The following is a 9,159-nucleotide window of genomic DNA, read 5'->3' on the forward strand; positions in this document are numbered from 1 at the left end:
CCGATTGTTAGCCAAGGCCAAGGCGATGGCAGACACCTACTCCGCCCCCGAAGAGATTCATGGGCTTCTCGGCTATTGTCAGCATATGATAGACTTAATGGCCCACATAATTAGAAATCGTTAAGAAACTTGTATGGTCTCTCAGACCTTGACTAGATATGATTTCTTTTTTTGAAATAAAATGAGTTGGTCCCATGTTTCTACTCCAAAAAGCTTGTGCAAATCAAATCACTCCTACATCTCATCTCTAGCATGCATTTTCTTTCTTTACCCACTCCTCACGTTTGGTTTTTTAGGGAAAACACCATAACTAAACGCGCCGCAAGGGATCCCTATCGCACCAGATCCAAATCTAGAACGATGGGTGATCAAGAGGAGACACAGGAACAGATGAAAGCCGACATGTCGGCTCTGAAAGAACAAATGGCCTCCATGATGGAGGCCATGTTAGGTATGAAGCAGCTCATGGAGAAGAACGCGGCCACTGCCGCCGCTGTCAGTTCGGCTGCCGAAGCAGACCCGACTCTCTTGGCAACTACGCACCATCCTCCCCCAAACATAGTAGGACGGGGAAGGGACGCACTGGGGCACGATGGCAGCCCTCACCTGGGATACAACCGAGCGGCTTACCCTTATGGATTGCCGCCCAACTATTCACCACCCATTTTGCAAGAAGATGCGGGCCACATTGCTTCTCCCGTCCATGAAAAAGAGCCTCCTCAGCAGCCCGACGAAGCCCATAAAGACCCTCAAGATTATGCTCGGAGGGATGTCGAGTTTTATCCCCCGATCCCCGAAGGGCCGGCACCAGGCACGTTGTCCCAACCCAACATCGCAGCATCGCCAATAGTTTTGTCTATGGAAGGGCCGCCCCCGGCAACTGAAGAAAGGAGGAAGCTCGATCTCCTTGAGGAAAGATTGAGGGCTGTGGAAGGATTTGGGGACTATCCGTTTGCAGACATGACGGATCTTTGCTTAGTACCCGATGTTGTTATTCCCCCGAAGTTCAAAGTGCCGGACTTCGACAAGTATAAAGGGACGACTTGTCCCAAAAACCACCTCAAAATGTACTGCCGTAAGATGGGCGCCCATTCTAAAGATGAAAAGCTGTTGATACACTTCTTTCAGGATAGCTTGGCCGGAGCTGCGGTAGTGTGGTACACTAATTTGGAAGCTTCCCGTATCCGTACTTGGAAGGATCTGATTACCGCCTTCCTAAGGCAGTATCAGTACAATTCTGATATGGCTCCGGACCGTACTCAACTGCAGAATATGTTCAAGAAAGAGGGTGAAACCTTTAAAGAATATGCGCAGCGATGGAGGGATTTGGCGGCACAAGTAGCTCCTCCCATGGTTGAGAGAGAGATGATCACCATGATGGTAGACACTCTGCCAGTGTTCTACTATGAGAAGCTAGTGGGTTACATGCCGTCCAGCTTTGCGGATCTGGTGTTTGCCGGGGAAAGAATCGAGGTGGGATTGAAGAGAGGAAAGTTTGATTACGTTTCCTCCACAAACGTGAACGCCAAAAGAATCGGGGCAACAGGGGCAAAAAGGAAGGAAGGAGATGCCCATGCCGTCTCTTCAACACTCGCATGGGTCAAACCCCAGCAAACACCTCATGGTACCCATCAGTACGCGCAACATCACCCAAGCTTCTCGGCTCATGCTGGGAACGCCTCTAGTTCAACACCCGTGCAGCCTAAGGCACCCACCCAGAGGGAAGCTCCCCAAGTTCCAACTCCGAACGCGACTCGACCGGCCGGTAATTCCAACACGACAAGGAACTTCCCTCCGAGGCCGTTGCCGGAATTCACCCCGCTCCCAATGACGTACGAAGATCTTCTACCATCCCTCATCGCCAATCATTTGGCCGTGGTAACTCCCGGAAGGGTCCTCGAACCCCCTTTCCCGAAGTGGTATGACCCTAATGCAACTTGCAAGTACCATGGGGGTGCCCCGGGGCATTCCATCGAAAAATGCTTGGCCCTTAAATACAAGGTCCAACATCTAATGGATGCCGGATGGCTGACTTTCCAAGAGGATCGGCCCAATGTGAGGACCAACCCGCTCGCCAATCATGGAGGGGGAGCAGTTAATGCAGTTGAATCCGATAGGCCCCACAGGTCTAAACCGTTGAGAGATGTGGCAACCCCTAGGAGGTTTATCTTTGAGGCCCTACAAAAGGGAGGTGTAATTCCCCATAGTGGGTGTAAGGAGGATTCCTGTCTGCTACATCCCGGCGAGATGCATGACATGGAGACGTGTTTGGAAGTAGAGGAATTGTTACAACGGATGATAGACCAAGGTCGACTAGAAGTCGGCATTGAAGGAAAAGAAGAGCAGCATATATGCATGCAATCTACGGAGGGGAGTGGTGTTGCGAGGCCCAAACCCTTGGTGATATACTTCACTAAAAGTGCAGCCTCGCAAAAGCCCGGGCACTCCTTAATGGCCAAACCTGTTCCTTTCCCGTACCAAGATAGTCACGCGGTCCCGTGGAGATATACACCTCCGGAGAAGAAGGAAGAAGAAGTCACTGACGTCAGCTCGCTGTCGGCTAAAGTAACAAATATCACGGGACTGAGTGGTGTGACCCGTAGTGGTCGTGTGTTCGCACCTCCGGACCTACCGGTCCAACCCGCCGACGTCAAGGGAAAAGGAAAAGTGGAGGAGGAACAAGATGGCGAAGCACCCCACGCTTCGAATAAAGATATGCCAGCAAAGGGGCCCCCAGAGAAAAGGGATGGTAGAAAGGAGGTGTCGCTAGAGGAAGCCAGCGAGTTCCTTCGGATAATTCAGCAGAGCGAATTCAAGGTTATCGAACAGCTCAACAAAACCCCGGCTAGGGTCTCGCTGCTAGAGTTACTTATGAGCTCCGAGCCTCATCGGGCTCTGCTAGTAAAAGTGCTGAACGAGGCTCACGTGGCCCAAGATATTTCGGTAGAAGGTTTCGGAGGGCTGGTCAACAATATCACTGCCAACAACTATCTTGCCTTCGCCGAAGAAGAAATCCCCGCCGAGGGGAGAGGGCATAATAAGGCTTTACACGTATCAGTCAAGTGTATGGACCATATCGTGGCCAAGGTACTCATCGATAATGGTTCCAGTTTAAACGTGATGCCTAAGAGCACTTTGGACAAGTTACCATTCAATGCTTCCCATTTAAAACCAAGTTCAATGGTGGTTCGGGCCTTCGACGGCACTCGCCGAGAGGTTAGGGGAGAGATCGATCTCCCAGTACAAATAGGCCCTCACACCTGTCAAGTCACCTTCCAAATAATGGACATTAACCCACCCTGCAGTTGCCTGTTGGGGCGCCCGTGGATCCACTCAGTGGGTGTTGTGCCTTCTACACTCCACCAAAAGCTGAAGTTCGTAGTGGAGGGGCACTTGGTCATCGTGTCAGGCGAGGAAGATATCTTGGTAAGCTGCCCATCCTCCATGCCTTATGTGGAAGCCGCAGAAGAATCGTTAGAAACCGCTTTCCAGTCTTTTGAGGTGGTCAGCATTTCCTCCGTGGACTCCCTCTTTGGGCAACCTTGTCTGTCCGAGGCGGCGGTAATGATGGCCCGAGTTATGTTGGGGAACGGTTATGAACCCAGGATGGGTTTAGGCAAAGACAATGGCGGCATAACTAGTCTGATAAAAACCCAAGGGAATCGTGGGAAGTATGGTTTAGGCTATAAGCCCACTCAGGCGGACATGAAAAGAAGCATCGCGGGAAGGAAGAACAGTGGTCAGAGCTCGCGTTGGAAACAAGAAAGTGAAGGAAACCCGCCCTGCCACATAAGTAGAAGCTTTATAAGTGCGGGTCTGGGAGACGAAGGTCAAGTGGTCGTGATATGTGAAGATGATGTTCCAAGTACTTTGGATTTGGTCCGACCATGCCCTCCTGATTTCCAGCTGGGAAATTGGCGGGTGGAGGAACGCCCCGGCATTTACGCAACAAGCATAATGTAAACCTTTACGGTTTTAAAAGCTCTATAGTTGGGCCTAGGCTTTAGAGTTTTCATTTTGTTAAGGCTTTGTGTCTTTTGTCTTTGAATTTATAATACAAGGATCTTTCTTCATCTGTTCCTGGTCTCTACCCATTCTCATTCATTTGCATGTTTACTTCTTTTTCTGAAACGGCAGATTCGATAACGAGTCCCCCGAAGGTACTAATACCTGGGACCCGTCTATCAACTTCGAGCAAGAAATGAACCAAACGGAAGATGAAGGAGATGAGGATGTGGGACTTCCTTCGGAACTAGAAAGAATGGTTGCCCATGAGGACCAAGAAATGGGGCCTCATCAAGAAGAAACAGAGCTAGTAGACTTAGGAATTGGCAGTGGAAAGAGGGAAGTAAAGATAGGTACAGGCATTACCGCACCTATCCGTGAAGAATTAATAACCCTGCTAAAAGACTACCAAGACATCTTTGCTTGGTCATACCAAGATATGCCCGGTTTGAGTTCTGACATTGTGCAGCACCGATTGCCTCTAAATCCCGGGTGTTCCCCAGTAAAATAGAAATTGAGGAGGATGAAGCCCGAAACATCCTTGAAGATAAAAGAAGAAGTGAAGAAGCAGTTTGACGCTGGATTTCTGGCCGTCGCTCGGTATCCAGAATGGGTGGCCAACATCGTACCAGTTCCTAAAAAAGGTGGGAAAGTACGAATGTGTGTAGATTACCGGGACCTGAATCGGGCCAGTCCCAAGGACAATTTTCCGTTACCACACATCGATATCCTCGTAGATAACACGGCCAATTTCGCTTTATTTTCCTTCATGGATGGTTTCTCTGGTTACAATCAGATAAAGATGGCGCCCGAGGATATGGAAAAGACTACTTTCGTCACCCTGTGGGGAACATTCTGTTACAAGGTGATGTCTTTTGGACTCAAGAATGTCGGGGCAACTTATCAACGGGCCATGGTAGCTTTGTTCCATGATATGATGCATCAAGAGATCGAGGTCTACGTGGACGACATAATTGCTAAATCTAAATCTGAGGAAGAACACCTTGTCAACCTGCGGAAGTTGTTCGAAAGGCTTAAGAAATATCAATTAAGGTTGAACCCCGCTAAGTGTACCTTTGGGGTCAAATCAGGGAAATTGCTTGGTTTCGTTGTAAGCCAGAAAGGGATAGAGGTAGACCCCGAAAAAGTGAAGGCTATCCTTGAGATGCCAGAACCCCGTACAGAGAGGCAAGTCCGAGGTTTCCTGGGGCGCTTGAATTATATTGCCAGATTCATATCACAGCTCACCGCCATTTGTGAGCCGTTGTTTAAACTCTTGCGTAAAAACCAAACTGACCGGTGGAATGAGGATTGCCAAGAGGCTTTTGGAAGGATCAAAAAGTGCCTAATGAATCCTCCCGTGCTCATGCCACCAGTACCTGGAAGGCCTCTCATTTTGTACATGACAATCTTGGACGAGTCAATGGGGTGTATGCTGGGGCAACATGATGAATCCGGGAAGAAAGAGCGCGCTGTTTACTACCTAAGTAAGAAGTTCACGACCTGTGAGATGAATTACTCCTTGCTCGAAAGAACGTGTTGTGCTTTAGTATGGGCATCCCATCGCCTAAGGCAGTACATGCTGAGTCATACTACCTGGTTGATATCCAAAATGGACCCGATTAAGTACATCTTTGAAAAGCCAGCTCTCACGGGACGAATCGCCCGGTGGCAAGTCTTGCTATCTGAGTTTGATATAGTCTACGTCACCCAAAAGGCGATAAAAGGAAGCGCTTTGGCAGATTATTTGGCTCAGCAGCCTCTTAACGACTACCAGCCCATGCATCCGGAATTCCCGGATGAGGACATCATGGCCTTGTTCGAGGAAAAGTTGGACGAAGATCGGGACAAATGGACTGTATGGTTTGACGGAGCGTCAAACATTCTAGGTCATGGCGTTGGGGCAGTGTTGATCTCTCCGGACAATCAATGTGTACCTTTCACAGCCAGGCTAGGATTCGACTGCACCAACAACATGGCCGAATATGAAGCATGTGCCCTAGCCGTCCAGGCAGCAATTGACTCCAATGTCAAACTACTCAAGGTGTACGGCGACTCGGCATTGGTAATCCATCAGCTGAGAGGGGAATGGGAAACTAGAGATCCCAAGCTGATACCCTACAAAGCCTATATCAAGGAATTGGCTAAGACCTTCGATGAGATCTCCTTCCATCATGTTCCCCGCGAGGAAAATCAAATGGCGGATGCACTTGCTACGTTGGCATCTATGTTCCAGCTAACACCGCACGGGGACCTACCCTACATTGAATTTCAGTGTCGTGGCAAACCCGCACATTGTTGCCAAGTGGAAGAGGAACGGGACGGAAAGCCCTGGTATTACGACATCAAGCGATATGTCGAAAGCAAAGAATACCCGCCAGAGATTGCCGACAACGATAAAAGGACATTGAGGAGGTTGGCAGCCAGTTTCTTCATGAGCGGAGGCACACTGTATAAGAGGAATCACGACATGACACTCCTGCGATGTGTGGATGCCAAGGAGGCAAATCACATGATCGAGGAAGTCCATGAGGGCTCGTTTGGAACGCACGCCAACGGACATGCTATGGCCAGGAAGATCTTAAGAGCAGGTTATTACTGGCTTACCATGGAAAGTGATTGTTGTGTCCATGTGAGGAAGTGCCACAAATGTCAAGCATTCGCAGATAATGTCAATGCCCCACCACATCCTCTGAATGTCATGTCCGCCCCTTGGCCTTTCTCCATGTGGGGAATAGATGTCATCGGGGCCATTGAGCCCAAGGCCTCGAATGGTCATCGCTTCATCCTCGTAGCGATAGATTATTTCACAAGTGGGTCGAGGCGGCTTCATATACCAATGTCACGAGGAATGTGGTGGTCAGGTTCATTAAGAAAGAGATCATCTGCCGATATGGTTTGCCAAGAAAGATTATCACGGACAACGGCACCAACCTGAATAATAAGATGATGGCAGAAATGTGCGAGGAGTTTAAAATCCAGCATCACAATTCCACGCCCTACCGGCCAAAGATGAATGGAGCCGTGGAAGCAGCCAATAAGAATATCAAAAAGATTATCCAAAAGATGACCGTGTCATACAAGGATTGGCACGAGATGCTCCCATTCGCGTTACACCGGTTACCGGACTTCAGTGCGAACGTCAACTGGGGCAACGCCGTTCTCATTGGTATATGGGATGGAGGCGGTGTTACCATTTGAGGTAGAAGTCCCGTCATTAAGGATCTTGGCAGAATCCGGATTGAAGGAATCAGAGTGGGCTCAAACACGCTACGATCAGCTCAACCTCATTAAGGGTAAGCGCTTAACGGCCATGAGTCATGGGCGCTTGTACCAGCAAAGAATGAAGAGCGCGTTCGACAAGAAAGTACGCTTACGCAAGTTCCATGAGGGAGACCTTGTGCTAAAAAAGATGTCCCATGCTGTCAAGGACCACCGAGGGAAATGGGCCCCGAACTACGAAGGGCCTTTTGTTGTGAAGAGGGCTTTCTCCGGAGGGGCCCTGGTGCTCACCAACATGGATGGCGAAGAGCTACCTTCACCGTGAACTCTGATGTCGTCAAACAATATTATGCTTAGAAGCTGGGGCAATTAAGGATGTCGCTGCATGTTCTTTATCTTTATGCGTTTTCTGGATTTCCCCCAGGGATTTCCTGTCTGTTGTATCTCTCATTACAATCTTTCAAAGAAATGAACATGGATTTGAGGCTTTTAGTCCTCACGTTAGTTTCACACCTTGCGTTAATTTGTGATCGCCTGAGCCCTTCCGCTCAGTTCATGGGATCCCCAAGCGCTTAATTAGAATTGAACCTGAACCAACTTTCCCTAAATTTTCTGCGTTTGAAACATTCATGCATACGCATACGCATACGCATGTATATTGTTGTGGTAAAACAGGGGCAGGATCACCTTGGGCTACCTTCTGGAGTGAAGACAAAACATGAATGGGCAGAAACCAGTCAAGGTAGGGTAATGATGCGGCCAAGATGGCCCATACCTGGTTGTTTATTACTTGCAGGTACTTAAGGATGAACGCAAGCGGGGATGGGTCACGACCGACCGATCGTTGCTCTTCTCTGTGCGAAACAAACAGGGAATGTGCTGCAAGGCAGCTCCGTATCCTTTGTATTTTGCAGCTTTCTTTTACTATTTGTTGTTTTAAAAGGAAAAGGGTAATAATAAAATAAGTAATCAACGCCTAATTCTAACCTAAGTAAGTTCAAGTTAGGCAAATGCTAATCCATGAGAAGGGAGGGGACATGGTTAATGTTCCCCTCAAAAAAAAAAAAAAAAAAGTGCAGGTTAGCTGCTGGGGGCTGAGCTCGCCTGGGCGAGCTGAGCTCGCCTGGGCGAGCCACCTCTGCACCAAAATATAAGAATGACGAGAGGGGGGACGTTTTTGCATTCAAAACTTCCCTTCCCCCCTTTCAAAAGCCATACCCACGGGATTGACGAGTTTGCAGCCCTAGGGTCATCCTTTTCCGCATTTTTTGATTCCGTTTTGCGTTTTTGTTCATCACCAACAAGTAAGTATTCCATCCCTAAGCTTTCTAGCTTTTCATTGGTGTATTTTGATCTCCTTTTGGTGCTCTAAATTGTGGGAATGTGCTCAAATATATGGGGCAATTTTGATTTGTTTTCTTGCTTGATTAGGTTGAATTAGGGGTTTGTATGAGATGGCCTAGGCCTATAATGCATTTTGAAGTAATGGGGCATGCCACATTGTCCCCGTTTCTTGCTATTGACGCCTAAACGCGCGCCCACCAAGTGTTCGGTGAAATGCCTCAATGGCATTAGCGCGTGATTTTTGTAGGGAAACAACCCATGGGGCAATTTGGTTTGCACATATTTTTGGGACATGCATTCATTTTCGAAAGAGCTAGAGTAATTGCCCCGCATGTGTCCTAGGCCTAGAAACTAAAATTTTATGCAAAAAGAATACAAAAGGAGGTGCATATTGGGTAAAGTTACCCTTTTTGGCCAGCAATCAGCTATGGGCCACACTATAATATTTTCCCTACGCCTAGATGTTTAGGAATTGTGCTCGTCATGAATGTGTAGGTTTAGAATAGGTAGCAAGATACCTTTAGCAATTTGCACTTTGGGTATGAATAGCAAAATACTTGAATGTATGTATATATATAATTTTTGGTA

This window comes from Glycine soja, chromosome 13, assembly GCF_004193775.1.
Source record: "Glycine soja cultivar W05 chromosome 13, ASM419377v2, whole genome shotgun sequence".
Taxonomy (NCBI): Eukaryota; Viridiplantae; Streptophyta; class Magnoliopsida; order Fabales; family Fabaceae; genus Glycine; species Glycine soja.